General features: G+C 46.7%; 1 long non-coding RNA gene across 1 annotated transcript in view; it reads right to left on the minus strand.

Moving 5' to 3' along the window:
- The window catches only part of LOC129021723 (uncharacterized), a 60551-nt gene extending 50583 nt beyond the window's left edge, over window positions 1-9968 (minus strand). The window contains exons 1-2 of the long non-coding RNA XR_008496133.1: window positions 9527-9968; window positions 5677-5746 (exon numbers count right to left, since the gene is read on the minus strand). This is a non-coding gene — a long non-coding RNA (uncharacterized LOC129021723). The remainder of the gene's footprint in view (window positions 1-5676; window positions 5747-9526) is intronic.
- Between the last annotated feature and the right edge of the window lie 3542 nt (window positions 9969-13510).

The raw sequence follows: 13510 nt of genomic DNA on the forward strand, positions 1-13510 counted from the left end.
AGTTTTAAATATGCTCACGTAATTTTCCTCAGCAATTTCACATTTAGCACATTATATCCTAAGGAAATAAGTGGACAGGTGCACTGTGATTTATCCATGAGAATGCTCATTGCAGCACAGTTTAGTTGAAGACTGTGGACTAGATAAATACATCACTATGAAGGGTAAGCCCACAGCCTTTGAAAGCAAATACGTTGAAGAATAATGACTTGAAAAATGTTTTTGAACAATTGTTAAGAAATCTTGATTAAACAATTATATGCATATTCATCATAATTAATACTTCCTCTGTGCTTTACTAATTTAATTAACTCATATAATCCTTATAATAATAATAATCTCATGAGGCAGGTACTGTCCTTGAAGACTCAGAAGTTGCATCATGGAGAGGCAGCCTAACTCCCCTGTGGGCAGGTAGTGGGTGGCAGAGCTGGATTCCAACTACTGGTGCTTAGGAAATCTTAGAACACTGAGTCCAGTGCTTCCCAAGGTGTGGTCCCTGGACTAGCAGCCCCACATCACCTGGAATTGTTAGAAGTGCCAAATCCCAGGCCTGGTCCCAGACCTCCTGATCAAAAGCTCTGGGGGTGGGGCCCAGCAATCTATGTTTGAGCAACCCTTCCAGGTGAATGTATGCTCAGTTTTGAGAGCCACTGTGCAATTGTAAGGGCCGAAGGGAACCTTTTCCTCTGTCCTCTGAAGGTTTGCTGAAAACGAACTATAATAGACAGATTAGTAAAAGAAAAAGGCATAGGAAATTGTATTTAATGAGGCCGGGCATGGTGGCTCATGCCTGTAATTCCACATTTTGGGAGGCCATGGTGGGAGGATCACTTGAAGCCAGAAGTTTGAGACTACCCTGGGTAACAAAACAAGATCCCGTCTCTACAAAAATTTTTTTAAAAAATTAGCCAGGCATGGTGATATGTATCTGCAGTCCCAGCTACTTGGTAATCAGAGACAGGAGGATCACTTGAACCCAGGAGTTTGAGGCTGCAGTGAGCTATGATTGTGCCACTGCACTCCAGCCCAGGCAACAGAAGAACATCTTGCCTCTCAAAAAAAAAAAATAATAATAAAATAAATTATTTAATGTGAATAACACAGGGGAATTGCAGGAGAATGATTACCCAATAACCCTTATATGCCCTTCTTCATCAGGGAAGGGGAAATGGGAGGTATAGGAGTAAGTGATTTTTTAGGGAGAAATGAATGAGCCTAAAGAACAAGTGCTTGAGACAAAATTCTTCTGAGCTCTGGGGGAGGTGGTGGGAAGGTAAGGGGCAGAACTTCACTGTAAACAAAGATTGTCTTACTATGCAGATAAAGTTTCCCAGGTGATCTCTAGGAGCTGCTCTCAGAAAAATAGATGAAAGTCTGTCTGAGCATGGTGACTACATCTAGTCTCTTTTCCAGTGGTTAATCTTTCCTGGTTATTCGATGAGATTCCTAGGGACGGGGAGTTTTAAGAAATTGCATTTCTCTTGGAAAGAAGCTTTCTTAGGCAGATAAGAAAATTCCGGAGACAGCCCCTCCTGGTGCTTTGGGAAAGTAAGAGGATCAGAGAGACAGGGAGCTAGGGGAAGGTCAGAGAGAGACCTTGAAACCGCTTCTTCAGTTGAGCACGTCAAAGCGCCAGATTCTGGGGTATTATTTTCTGAGCCTGAACACAACACTATTGCATCTTTTCTCGAAATTTTGAAAAAAAAATAGTATATGCATGTATAAAAAAGTCTGATGGATTGGCCATTAAAATATTAACAGTGTCACTTCTGAATGGTGGGGTTCTGGGTGATTTTTGCATATATATATTTTTGTTTTATAATTCTAAAAGGTACATAATGAACTTCTGTGTCCAAGGTAAAAGAAAAAAATACATGTTCTTTAAAAAAAAGAAGAAGAAGGGGCCAGGCACAGAGGCTCACGCCTGTTATCCCAGCACTTTTTGGGAGGCCAAGGTGGGTGAATCACTTGAGGTCAGGGGTTCAAGACCAACCAGCCTGGCCAACATGGTGAAACCCCATCTCTATTAAAAATACAAAATTTAGCCAGGTGTGGTGGCACAGGCTTGTAATCCCAGCTACTTGGAAGGCTGAGGTGGGAGGATCGCTTGAACCAGGGAGGTGGAGACTACAGTGAGCTGAGATCACACCACTGCACTCCCCTGGGAGACACAGTGAGGCTCTGTCTCAAAAAAAAAAAAAAAAAGAACTCTGCTTCAATACTCAGTGAGATGGTATATATTTTGGGTAGAAGGGAAGTAGAGAAGAAAATTGTTCCCCTAAATCATATGGCAACTCCAGCAGTGCTTTTCCAGCGTGAATGAATCACCAGGGGGTCTTGTGAAAATGCAGACTCGGCCGGGCGCGGTGGCTCACGCCTGTAACCCCAGCACTTTGGGAGGCCGAGGCGGGTGGGTCACGAGGTCAGGAAATCGAAACCACGGTGAAACCCTGTCTCTACTAAAAATACAAAAAATTAGCCGGGCGTGGTGGCGGGCGCCTGTAGTCCCAGCTACTCCGGATGCTGAGGCAGGAGAATGGCGTGAACCCGGGAGGCGGAGCTTGCAGTGAGCCGAGATCGCGCCACTGCACTCCAGCCTGGGCGACAGAGCGAGACTCCGTCTCAAAAAAAAAAAAAAAAAAAGAAAACAGAAAAAGAAAAAAGAAAATGCAGACTCAGTGGGGCTTGCGGCTAAGATGCTGCATTCCCAACCAGCTCCCAGAGGATGCTGACGATGCTGGTCTGGGGTCCACACTTTAAGAAACAAGAGACCAGAGAGACGGAGGCTCTTAATTTCCAGAATGCAAGCTTCACGAGGGGCCTGGTCCCATGATGTATTTCCAGTGCTGAGAACGGAGCAAAGAATAGTTATCCAATAAATAGATGGAGGTGCTGCAAGCCTCCTCATTCCTGGGACCCAGAAATGGGGGTTCTCGTCATGTTTCTGCATCTGCTGCCAGTAATACCTTTGGCTAGCTGTGGCCTCCCTGTGATGACAACTGTCACTGGGCAGGGTGACAGCTCTGGGCCCTTCTTTTCCATGACCCAATATGCAAGACCGGTTCAGCCTGGGCCAGGGCTACCCGACATGTCAGTCTTGCACCAAAAAAAAAGTACCAGGAACTTGGTAACACAGGTGTTCTGAGAAGCCCAAAGAAAAGGAACTAGAGATGAAGAAATATCTAAGTTGAGGTTTCCGTAGAAACATTAACTCATCTGCATAGGCTGCGTGCTGCATTTGGATTACAGATTAGGCTCGTAAGCCTGAAATAAATTATATACTCTTCGTATTATTCAACACTGTACTGTATAATAATAAATTATACAGTTATAGGCCTCAGCCCAAGTTATAACAAATTATACCACGGTGCATAATTACCCTGCACTGCACCATATAATAATAAATTAGACAGCTACAAACCTAAGTTGTGATTCCAGAAAGAGATAGGAGAATGAATGGGGGCTATTGATCCATTCCTCTGATCAGTCAGACAAGCCTGGAGCCTGAGAATGAAGAATTTAATTCCTTATTCCTTCCTTCCTCCATCCCTCCCTTCCTTCCTTCCTCTCTTCCTTCCTTCCTTTCTCCCCTTCCTCCCCCTTTTCCTTCCTTCCCTTCTTCCTCTCTTCTTCCTTCTTCCATCCCTCCTTCTCTTCCTTCTTTCTTTCCTTCCTTCTTTCCTTCCTTTCCCCCTTCCTTCCTTCCTCCCTTCCTTCCTTCCCTTCTTCCTTCCTTCCCTTCTTCCTTCCTTTCTTCCTTCCTTCCCTTCTTCCTCTCTTCTTCCTTCCTTCCTGCCTTCCTTCCCCTCTTCCTTCCTTCTTCCTTCCTCCCTCCCATCCTTCCCTTATTTCTCTCTCCTTCCTTCCTTCCTCCCTCCCTCTCTTCCTTCCTTCCTCCTTCCCTCCCTCTCTCTTTTCCTTCCTCCCTCCCTCCCTTCCTTCCCCTCTTCTTTCTTCTTCCTTCTCTCTCTCCCTCCCTTCCTTCTTCTTTTCCTTCCTTCCTTCCCCTCTTCTTCCTTCTTCCTTCTCTCTCCCTCCCTCCCTTCCTTCTTCTTTTCCTTCCTTCCTTCTTCTTTTCCTCCCTTCCTTCCTTCCTTCCTTCCTTCCTTCCTTCCTTCCTCTCTCCCTCCCCCTGTCATATTTGAGTGCCTCCCTGGTTTTTGGTGTAGACTTGACCATGGGAGCCTGAGCTGACTTGGAACGAATCCCCATCCTTGGGGTGAAGAGCATGTAAACTGAAAATGAAACAGTGTAACAACAGCTGCTGTGGAAAGAGTAAATTAATCACAGTGGCCTTGGTATCAGGTGTCTACTAGGTAGCAGACATCAGCACAGGTGTTAACTCCTCATGCCCTGGGAGTGGGTATCATCGTCTCCATTTGACAGGTGAAGTGAGCAGAGCTCACACAAAGTGTGACTCGCTTAAGGTCACACAACTATTATAGAAATGGTGGATGGGAATTTTCACCCAGGACTGTCTATCTGATGGTTAGATTTCTCTGAGGGTGCTACTCAGTCGAGTCAGCTTGGAAAGCAAAAATCAAGTGTAATGAAAAGTACCCCTGGCAAATCCTCAGAGACACTAGGTTGGGGACTGATATTCAGTCTCCTAGTGAGTCCAGCACAGTTAGGGTTCCCTGCAGCCCTGGAGCAGGTTCCTCTTCCTTCCACAGAGGGTACTGGCTGGGGTAATATTAAATCATAATATAATCCAATGCCAGTGTGTATTAGGAGCTACTGTGAGCACTTCACAGGTGCTAAGCTCATTTTATCCTCTCAACAACCTTATGAGGTTGGTGTTTTTCTTATGCTCACTTTACAGATGAGGAGCCCCAGGCACAGAGGAGTTAGCAACTTGTTCAGGGTTATACAGCCAGGAAGCGGCAGAGCTGCAGTCTGAATTTAGGTTAGTCTGGCCTGCCAAATCCCTCATTCTTTCCCACTATACTGCTAGTTTTTTTTTTTTTTTTTTTTCCACCTTATATTTAAAGACTTGTCCTTAGGTAGCTGTAGGATGAGGGGCGTATGGGGACTGAGCCTCAGAGAGCAGATTCTGCCTCTATCTCATAACCACTTAGGGTGTGTGCCCATTGGGCCACATGGTCCTTACTTAATTTCTTTCTCTCTTCTTGTCTTTCTTTCTGTATTTTTTCTTTTTTCTTTTGTCTGAAGAGCATGTTAAACTTGCATAAGCTGTAATTTTATTGTAATCAAACTGTCAAACAGGCCCAAAGTGACAGGGAAGTGAATGCAACTGCCTCTCTTCCTGCAGTGGTCAGGGAAGGCTTCTGGGAGGAGGTGGCATTAAAGGCATAAAGGGTGAATAGGAGTTTAAACAGCACACAAGAGAGGGAGAGGCTCTCCAGGCAAGAAGAGTGAAGGTATAGATGAGAAGATGTTGTTTTGGGAGGGACTCTTAAGTCCTTCCAGGTGGCTGTGTGAGCTGGGCAGGAGGTGAGGGGGGGTGGCAGACAGGGCCTTTCAATGCCTCACTAGGGAAGCTGGACTTTATGTTAAAAGCAGTGACCATCAGTGTGTGGACGGTGGGCTCCTTGGGGATTTCCGAGCTCCACATTGTAGCCAAGACAGGGAAACCAAGGCCCTGTAAGGCTTGTCAGCCTGTCCCATCCCACCCAGTTCCCCAAGGCTCTTCCATGCTGACCAAGCACCTACCTAAATGCTCTTATCCTCATGTCTGGCTGATGGAAGCGGCTCAGTCTGGCAGGTCTGTCTAGAAGGGCATCTACTGGGGGACGGAGAGAGGGTTGACAGAGAAAAATACAGGATATCTATGCCCAGTTACATCTGAACTTCAGACAAACAGCAAGTGATTTTTATATCTCAAATATTGCATGATATATACTAAAAGTATTCATCATTTTTATGAAATTCAAATGTGATTGGGGGTCCTATATTTTTATTTGTTAACTCTGTCTAGTCTAGATGGAGGGGAACAGGTCACTTCCTAAATAGAATTGAAACCCCTGTGCCTTAGTCAGCATCGCATCAGAGAATTAGAGATGCTGAGCCTTTAGGAGTCATCTAGAACAAGGGATTCTTCCTCTAGTGTGGACTTGGAAGGCCCATGGATCGGCTGGACCAGCAGTCGGAAGGAAGGGCTGCCACGGACAAGAGTAAGAACAAACGGGAACATGTGTCTGTCTACCACCCCTGCCCATGTCACTGCCACAGTGACCTGCAGGAGAACCCGCCGCCTTCCCTCTGAGAGGCTTTGTAACCATGGTTACAAAGGAAGGGCCCTGGGGAGTATGGAATCTGCACCTCAGTTCTGCCCTGGTCTGTAACTTTGGGTAAGTTACTAATAGTCAACTTCTCCATGCCTTGGTGTCCTCACACATTAAATGTATACAAAAACTCACACCTCCCTTAGAGAGTTGCAGAGAAGATCCAATGGGAATGAGCCCAGCCTGGCAGCTGACATTTCCTAAGCAGTCAATTAATAATAGTTACTAGCAGTGTCAAAGAGTTGTTATCCATTTATTTTGCTATTAAAAAGAAGTCACTTGTTTTAAAAGACAAGATAGGCTGGGTACGGTGGCTCACGCCTGTAATCCCAGCACTTTGGGACACCAAGGTGAGTGGATCACCTGAGGAGTTCGAGACCAGCCTGGCCAACATGGCGAAACCCCGTCTCTACTAAAAATACAAAGATTAGCCAGGTGTGCTGGTGTGTGCCTGTAATCCCAGCTACTTGGGAGGCTGAGGTGGGAGAATCGCTTGAACTTGGGAGGCAGAGGTTGCTGTGAGCCAAGATCATGCCACTGCACTCCAGCCTGGGCGACAGAGTGAGACTCTGTCTCAAAAAAACAAAACAAAAACAAAAGACAAGATATTAAGAAGCAGTATGTTTCAAAATCCTCTCTTGATTAAGTAACTCACCAGGTAAGTCTTGGAAAGATAACATAAACCACATTCAAAAGCATCTCCAAATGCCAAAGTGAAAATCAGATACCATGCACAAGCGAGTTACGAATCTCTGAAATCTTAGCGACTCTTCCCCCAAATAAATGGAATGGATAAGCGCTAAGTGATGGGAAAATAACAAAATTCTGCTTCAGCACTGTTACAGATGCAGTGACTGCTGATTAAAAGAAAATACTTCCTTTAAAAAAGGCCACTTATGAAAAGGAAACTCTGGTAGCAAAAGCTGGCATGGAATGGGGGTCAGGCAGCAGATGGTGGCCACAACCAGGGGGCATTGATCAGATGTGAGATGGGGAAGGCCAGTGGGCCTCCAGGGGGGCTGAAGGGCAGAGGACCCAGAGGACAGTGGCTCCCTTCCTTCCCGCTGCTCAGAGAGTGGTGGGGAGAAGGGTTTCCTGTAACCTCAGGGCCTGTTTTCACTGCTTGTTTTCATGGCCATTCAATGCTCTGGCTTGTTTTCAGGCCTGAACAGGGGGGAAAAAAAGCCAATTCCTTGTATTTGGAAGAATAGGGGTAAATTGGCCCTCTTCAGGGTGTTGGAAGCCTCTCTCTGCCTCCTGCTGGAAAAAGAGGCCCTTGGGCAGTCTTTTTAGCCACTTAGCCTGGTTCTGAGGTTTTCTTCTTAACAACTTATAATTCCAGATTGCAGCAAGAAATACAAATGCACTGGAGACCGGGTCTGTGCCAGAGGTGGAGGGGTTGGGCAGAGTGTCCCCGGGAGCACAGCAGGAGGAGAAAGTTCCAGGGTAGAAACTGGAACTCCTGCATGTTGGACACAAGTGGAATGGAGGCAATGTGGCCATCTGGATATGATTAAAAAAAAGTTCACGCCTTTGATCCAAGCATCTCACATCTGGGGATATCTATGCAATAATGTTTAAGACAAAATTGTTTGCAAGTAGGAAAAAAATAGAAACAGTCCAGCTCTCCATCAATAGGGAATTCGTTAATTAAATTATTATGTTGACATCTGCCAGTGGCAACTTGTTTCTTTTTTTCCTTCAACTCTGTCTTCCCCATCAGCTGGTCCCGTGGGCTCTGCCACTGAGGCGTGTTCCAGGCTGGAGGCTGCATCCCTAGTCCCCGCCACCATCGCCTCTTGCCCGTGCCTCTGAATCCTGTAGCCTGACAAACTTCCTGGTTCTTCCATTGGTGCCTCTCCAATCTGTTCCTACACAGCTGCAGGACCCCTGGGTTCAGGGACTTCACATGTCTCTCAGGATAAAATCCACAGGCGCTGTCTCATTGGGCCCTGGCCTGACTCTCCAACCTGGGTTTCAAAAATGCTCATTCTCTACCTCCAGTTGAATCACACTTGAGCTTAGTCCAGCCTCCCAGCCTTTGCCCTGGCTGCTTCCTCTGCCTGGATTGCTCCATGCTCCTTCCTTCTCTTCCTTCCGGTGGCAGTAAAATGCCATATTCCTGGGGACTTCACACACTCTCTGTAAATTATTTCCCCTCTCCCAACCGGTGTCTCTCTAACACTTTGTCCATCTTTTATTTTTACTTTTTTCTTTTTTTTTTTTTTTTTGAGACAGAGTCTTACTCTGTCACCCAGACTGGAGTGTGGTGGTGAGATCTCGGCTCACTGCAAACTCTGCCTCCCAGGTTTAAACAATCCTCGTGCCTCAGCCTCCAGAATAGATGGGATTACAGGCATGCACCACCATATCCAGCATTTTTTTGTTTTGTTTTGTTTTGTTTTGTATTTTTAGTATAGATGGATTTTCTCTACTAAAACCCTAGGCTGGTCTTGAATGCCTGGCCTCAAATGATCTGCCCGCCTCGGCCTCCCAAAGTGCTAGGATTGCAGGCATGAGCCACAGTGCCTGGCCCCATCTTATTTTCTTCATAGCACTCAGTATAAGGTGAAATGCTCTCAACTATTTATTCATGCATTTGTCAATTATCCCTCCCATGAGAACTCAGAGCAAGGACTGAGTGTGTTGTGTGCCCTTGCCTGGTGTACAGGAGCTGCCTGCTCTACACGTTTGGTGAATGAATGAATATAAGAATGTTACGAAGCTGCTTGAAAGAATGAAGTAGACCTGTATGTCTTACTTGAAAAGGTGCCTTAAATGTATAGATGTAAATCCACTTATGAAAAACTAGAAATTAATCAAGTCTATGGAATTAGAATAGTGACTAGTTTTTGAGGGCTCACTATCATCTGGGCACCGTTTTAACCACTTTTAGATTTATTGTCTTGTCTCACTTGGTCCTCACAGTAACCTTCTGGGATAGGTACAGTTTTTGTCACCATTCTACAGAGGAGGACGCTGACACAGACAGGTTAAGAAACTTGCTTAAGGTCACGCAGTTAGGAAATGGAGGAGCCAGGAAATGAATTTATAGGGTCTGACCTCTGAAAGAACATTCACTAAGTGGTGTAGAAGGGGATGGAGAGGGGCTCGGGTGAGATTCTGGAGGCCGTGGGATATTAGGGGAGAGGTCCAGACGCCAATTCTATTCCTGCAGTACTGTGTGATCTTGGGCAAGTCAGCTGCTTCTCTGTGCTCACCTGGGAACCAGAGGCGTTGGTGCAGGGCTACCGAGAGAAGTAGATAGGATAACATACCCACAGCGCCCAGCTCGGGGCCCTCCATCAGCCAACGATGGGAATGTTTGGTGGAGCAAGTCTGCCCTTCAAGGCCTGAAAGCCCCGTCCCGTTCCTTGCGCCAGGGCCACACAGGGATGGGGAGAGGGCCGCAGGGCCTGGTTGCTTGGCTTGAGGCAGGGTCCTCCCTCAGGGCCTTGGCTCTCCCAGCTGTCGCCCGCGCTGCTGCTTCCCCTGCTCTGGACAGCGACTGCCTGGGCTGGGCGGCCGCACCAGCGGAATACACAGGGGTCATTTTTGCAAGAGCTCAGCTCCAGGCGCAAGGTGCCAAGAGCAGGGCGGATGACTTCAAAGGGCCTTTGCAGCATGTCCTGAAAGATGAGCCCTTGCAGCTCTCCCTGCCCCCGCAGAACACACAGCTTGAAAGGGAAATCGAGCTCGGAGCAGGTGGCTCAGGAATTTGGTGCACGCTGGGGAGGCAGCTCATTTGGGCACAAATACGTGAGGAGGGCGTGGCCTCCTTACACTCCCGGTTAGTATTGCGCGTTTGGGTCGGGGTGAGCTCGCCTTCTGAGCTTTCATCGCTGGCCGCATTTCGCATTTATTTTTCTGATTATTTCATGATCCCTTTTCTCCTCGACAAGGGCCTGGGATTTGTCTGTTGCTCTCTGTGTCTACAGTTCGACCTGCAGTAGAGGATGAGTAAATGTTTCCCTAGCGAATGAATGCGTTTTCCTCTTCCACCAGCTTCACCACGTTGGAAAGGCACCGGGATTTAATCCTGCCTCTACTAATAACCAGTTGGGTAATCTTGGACTTAGCTGTTCAGCTATAGGCTTAAAATCTGCCTCCATTTGAACCCAGGCCCTGCCTCTTACTAGCTGCGTCACTTTAGAAAGTTGCCAAACTTCTCTGTGTTTCAATTTCCTCATTTGGGCAATGGGGCACTGAGTGCCTATGTCACAGATTGGAGTGAGGGTTAAAGGGCTTAACACATAGGAAGCACAACTAGGACGGCACATAGTAAGGTCTAGATAAATATTAACTCGTATTATTTTATTATTATTTTAAAATCAACTTTATTAAAGTATTAACTTACAAACAATAAAATGCACTCATTTTTAAGTATACAGTTTAATGAATTTTGACTGATATATACACCCATGTAAGCACCACCTCAATCAAGATAAGCATTTCCAGGTTCCCAAAAGTTCCCTTTGTCCCTTTTAGTCAATTGCTTCCCTCTCCCTAGCACCTGAGAGATGAGTTTTGCCAGTTCTCGAACTTTCCATGAGGCTGGGAATGGTGGTTCACGCCTCTAATCCCAGCACTTTGGGAGACTGAGGCAGGAGGATCACTTGAGCCCAGGAATTTGAGACCAGCCTGGGCAACATAGGGAGACCCAGTCTCTACAAAAATTTTTTAAAAAAAATTAGCTGGGCTTGTTGGCATGCACCTGTAGTTCCAGCTACTTGCAGGCTGAGGCAGGAAGATCACTTGAGCCCAGGAGTTTGAGACCAGCATGGGCCACATAGGGAAACCCTGTCTCTACAAAAAAAATTTTAAAAAAATTAACCAGGCATAATGCATTGCACTAACACTTATTCCACACTCAAGAAATGCTCTCTCCTACCTCCCTTCTTCCCATTAAAGGGGTCCTTCCAAGGGTATTGGGAAGCAGGAATCTAAAGGTCAAGGGCACTGTGGAGTTGATGGGGGAGAAACCACTGTGTTTATAAAGCAGGTTGTTATTTTTTCATTCTTTGCCTTGTGTCCTTTCCCCTACTTCCCTCTTTTGAGGATAATTAAAATGCAAGCTGGCACTCCCTTGGAGGAGACAGCTGAAGATTTAATTGCCCCAAGAAAAATTTTCCAGCAGAAGGTCCTGTGGTAATGGCAGCTCTTGGCCTGGCTGCCCAAGTGCCTTTGCATCTGGCACAAAACATTAGCGATAATGCATTAATCTGCATGTGCACAGGGTCCATTTACTGGCATGGGGGGAGCCATGGCAGAATCGAGCCGACAGCCTTAGTCAGGCTGCAGCCTTCTTGCCATTAAACTCTCACCCGGCCTCATTCTGGAGACAGGTCTGTGGCCCAGATCCATGCGACCGGCTGCCGCACCAGCTGACCTTGCCCAGAGAGGGCCTGCGGGGGCAGAAGGCCCAGGTTGGTGGGAACGGCACCTTCTACCATGAGGGCTTGGCCTGTTGTCATTGAAGCAGAGCCAGGAGGACAAGTCTGTTGAGAGGCTGAGCCCCGCCAGCTCCCAAAGTTGAGCCATTGACCAGCCGCGCTGGGGTTGTGCAATTTGAGAGTAGACAAATTTTTGCAATCTTTTATCCTGTTTTCTAAGTATAGCCCCAGTTTCTCTAGAAGAGGAACCAAAGGCTCAGACAAAGGTCATTGGCTCCTTGCCTGTTGGGGATCATGTGTCATTTTTTTAAAAAGATGATTGCCCTGAACCCAGGATCATGATGAAAGGCAGAGAAACTCAGTGGGAAAAGTCAGATGTACTGAGGTTTGCTTCTAGTTCCAAACCTGCCAGCCAGGGACTCTCAGTTCTCCTAAAATGCCAAGCAGACTCCAACTTTTATGCTCTTCCTTCTCCCCCTTTGCTCTCTTCCCTGCCTCCCTCTCCCCCTTCCTTTCTTCCTTCCCACGCATCCACCCATCTATGCTCTCCTGCATCAATCGAGCCATCCATTCAGCCTCCCTCTTTCCATCCATCCACCCATCCATGCTCTCCTGCATCAATCGAGCCATCCATTCAGCCTCCCTCTTTCCATCCACCTATCCTCTCATCCTCCTTCTCATCACTCCGTCCATCCTCCCATCGCTCTAATATTTGTTGGGTGCCTCCTATGGGCTTAGCATAGGAGTTACATTGATGAGTGAATCAACACCCTCCTTGCCCTGAGGCAGCAACTAGGGCAGTAGAGGAGAGGATGGTAATCACATAATCACAATGCCAATGTATAATTACAAATTGAGATGAGGGCTACAAAGAAGTGCCGGACATGGTTACAGTGGAAGTATTTGACAAGGGAAATTAGCCCAGCCTCTGGATTGGAGGACAAGCAGGAAAGATCCAGGGAGTGTTGCAGGCAGAGGGAGTAGCTCATGCAGGGGTCCTGTGGTTCATTTTAGAAACTGGCAGGAGGCTGGTGTTGCCAGTGCAGGGAGTGATGGAGAGAGTGGTGTGAATCGGGCTGCAGAGCTCAGTAGGGGCCAGTGCATACAGGGAAGGCTGGCCTCTGCCAGGCGCTGGCTCCTTGGAACTCCTTTGCACTGGCTCCTTTGCACTTATCTGGCTTCTTATTACTTATTTTTTAGATCTCAGTTCAGGGATTTCCTCTTCAAGAAGTCTTTTTCTGCCCTTTGCAGGCTGAATGAAGCCAGTATACTTTCCTTTAATAAGACAAAGTATCTCAAATTTGGAAATAAGGCAAAAGAAGGCAGTGCTTCATCTCGTTGCCATACTGGGGCACGGTTTAAAAGCCCCACTGAAGGATTAGTTAGTTCTGTACAAGAATATACCTGAGTTTGTCTTTCCTATTTGATTAAGGCCCAGATTGGGGCTAATTTGTAGACTTTTGTCTGGTGGGTGCAAATGGCTTCTGTCTGGCAGAAAAAAAAATAGCTCCAAAGATATGGCCTTATTGCCTTGTAGAACATTAACTGGATTGATCTCTAACTTGAAAATGTTATTCTCACCTTCCTTTTTCAAAGCCTCTAAATGCCCATTTACTCTTGGGACCAGCTCTTGCCCCACTGCTGGCTCACTCATTAGTGTGTTAATTCTGCACTTGTATGTCATGTTTGTCACACCCTTCTCAGCAGCACTCATCCCTGCACTGGGATTGCCAGTGGCTCTGGCTCCCTCATATATGAGCTCATATGGGTGTGGTCCATTTTTTTGCCAACATTGTGTCCTCAGAATTTTGCACAGGGCCAGGTTCCAGTAGGAGCTTGAGAAATAATTACTGGTTGAAAGATCTTGAA

This window comes from Pongo pygmaeus, chromosome 21 (genome assembly GCF_028885625.2).
Source record: "Pongo pygmaeus isolate AG05252 chromosome 21, NHGRI_mPonPyg2-v2.0_pri, whole genome shotgun sequence".
In the NCBI taxonomy this organism is placed as follows: domain Eukaryota; kingdom Metazoa; phylum Chordata; class Mammalia; order Primates; family Hominidae; genus Pongo; species Pongo pygmaeus.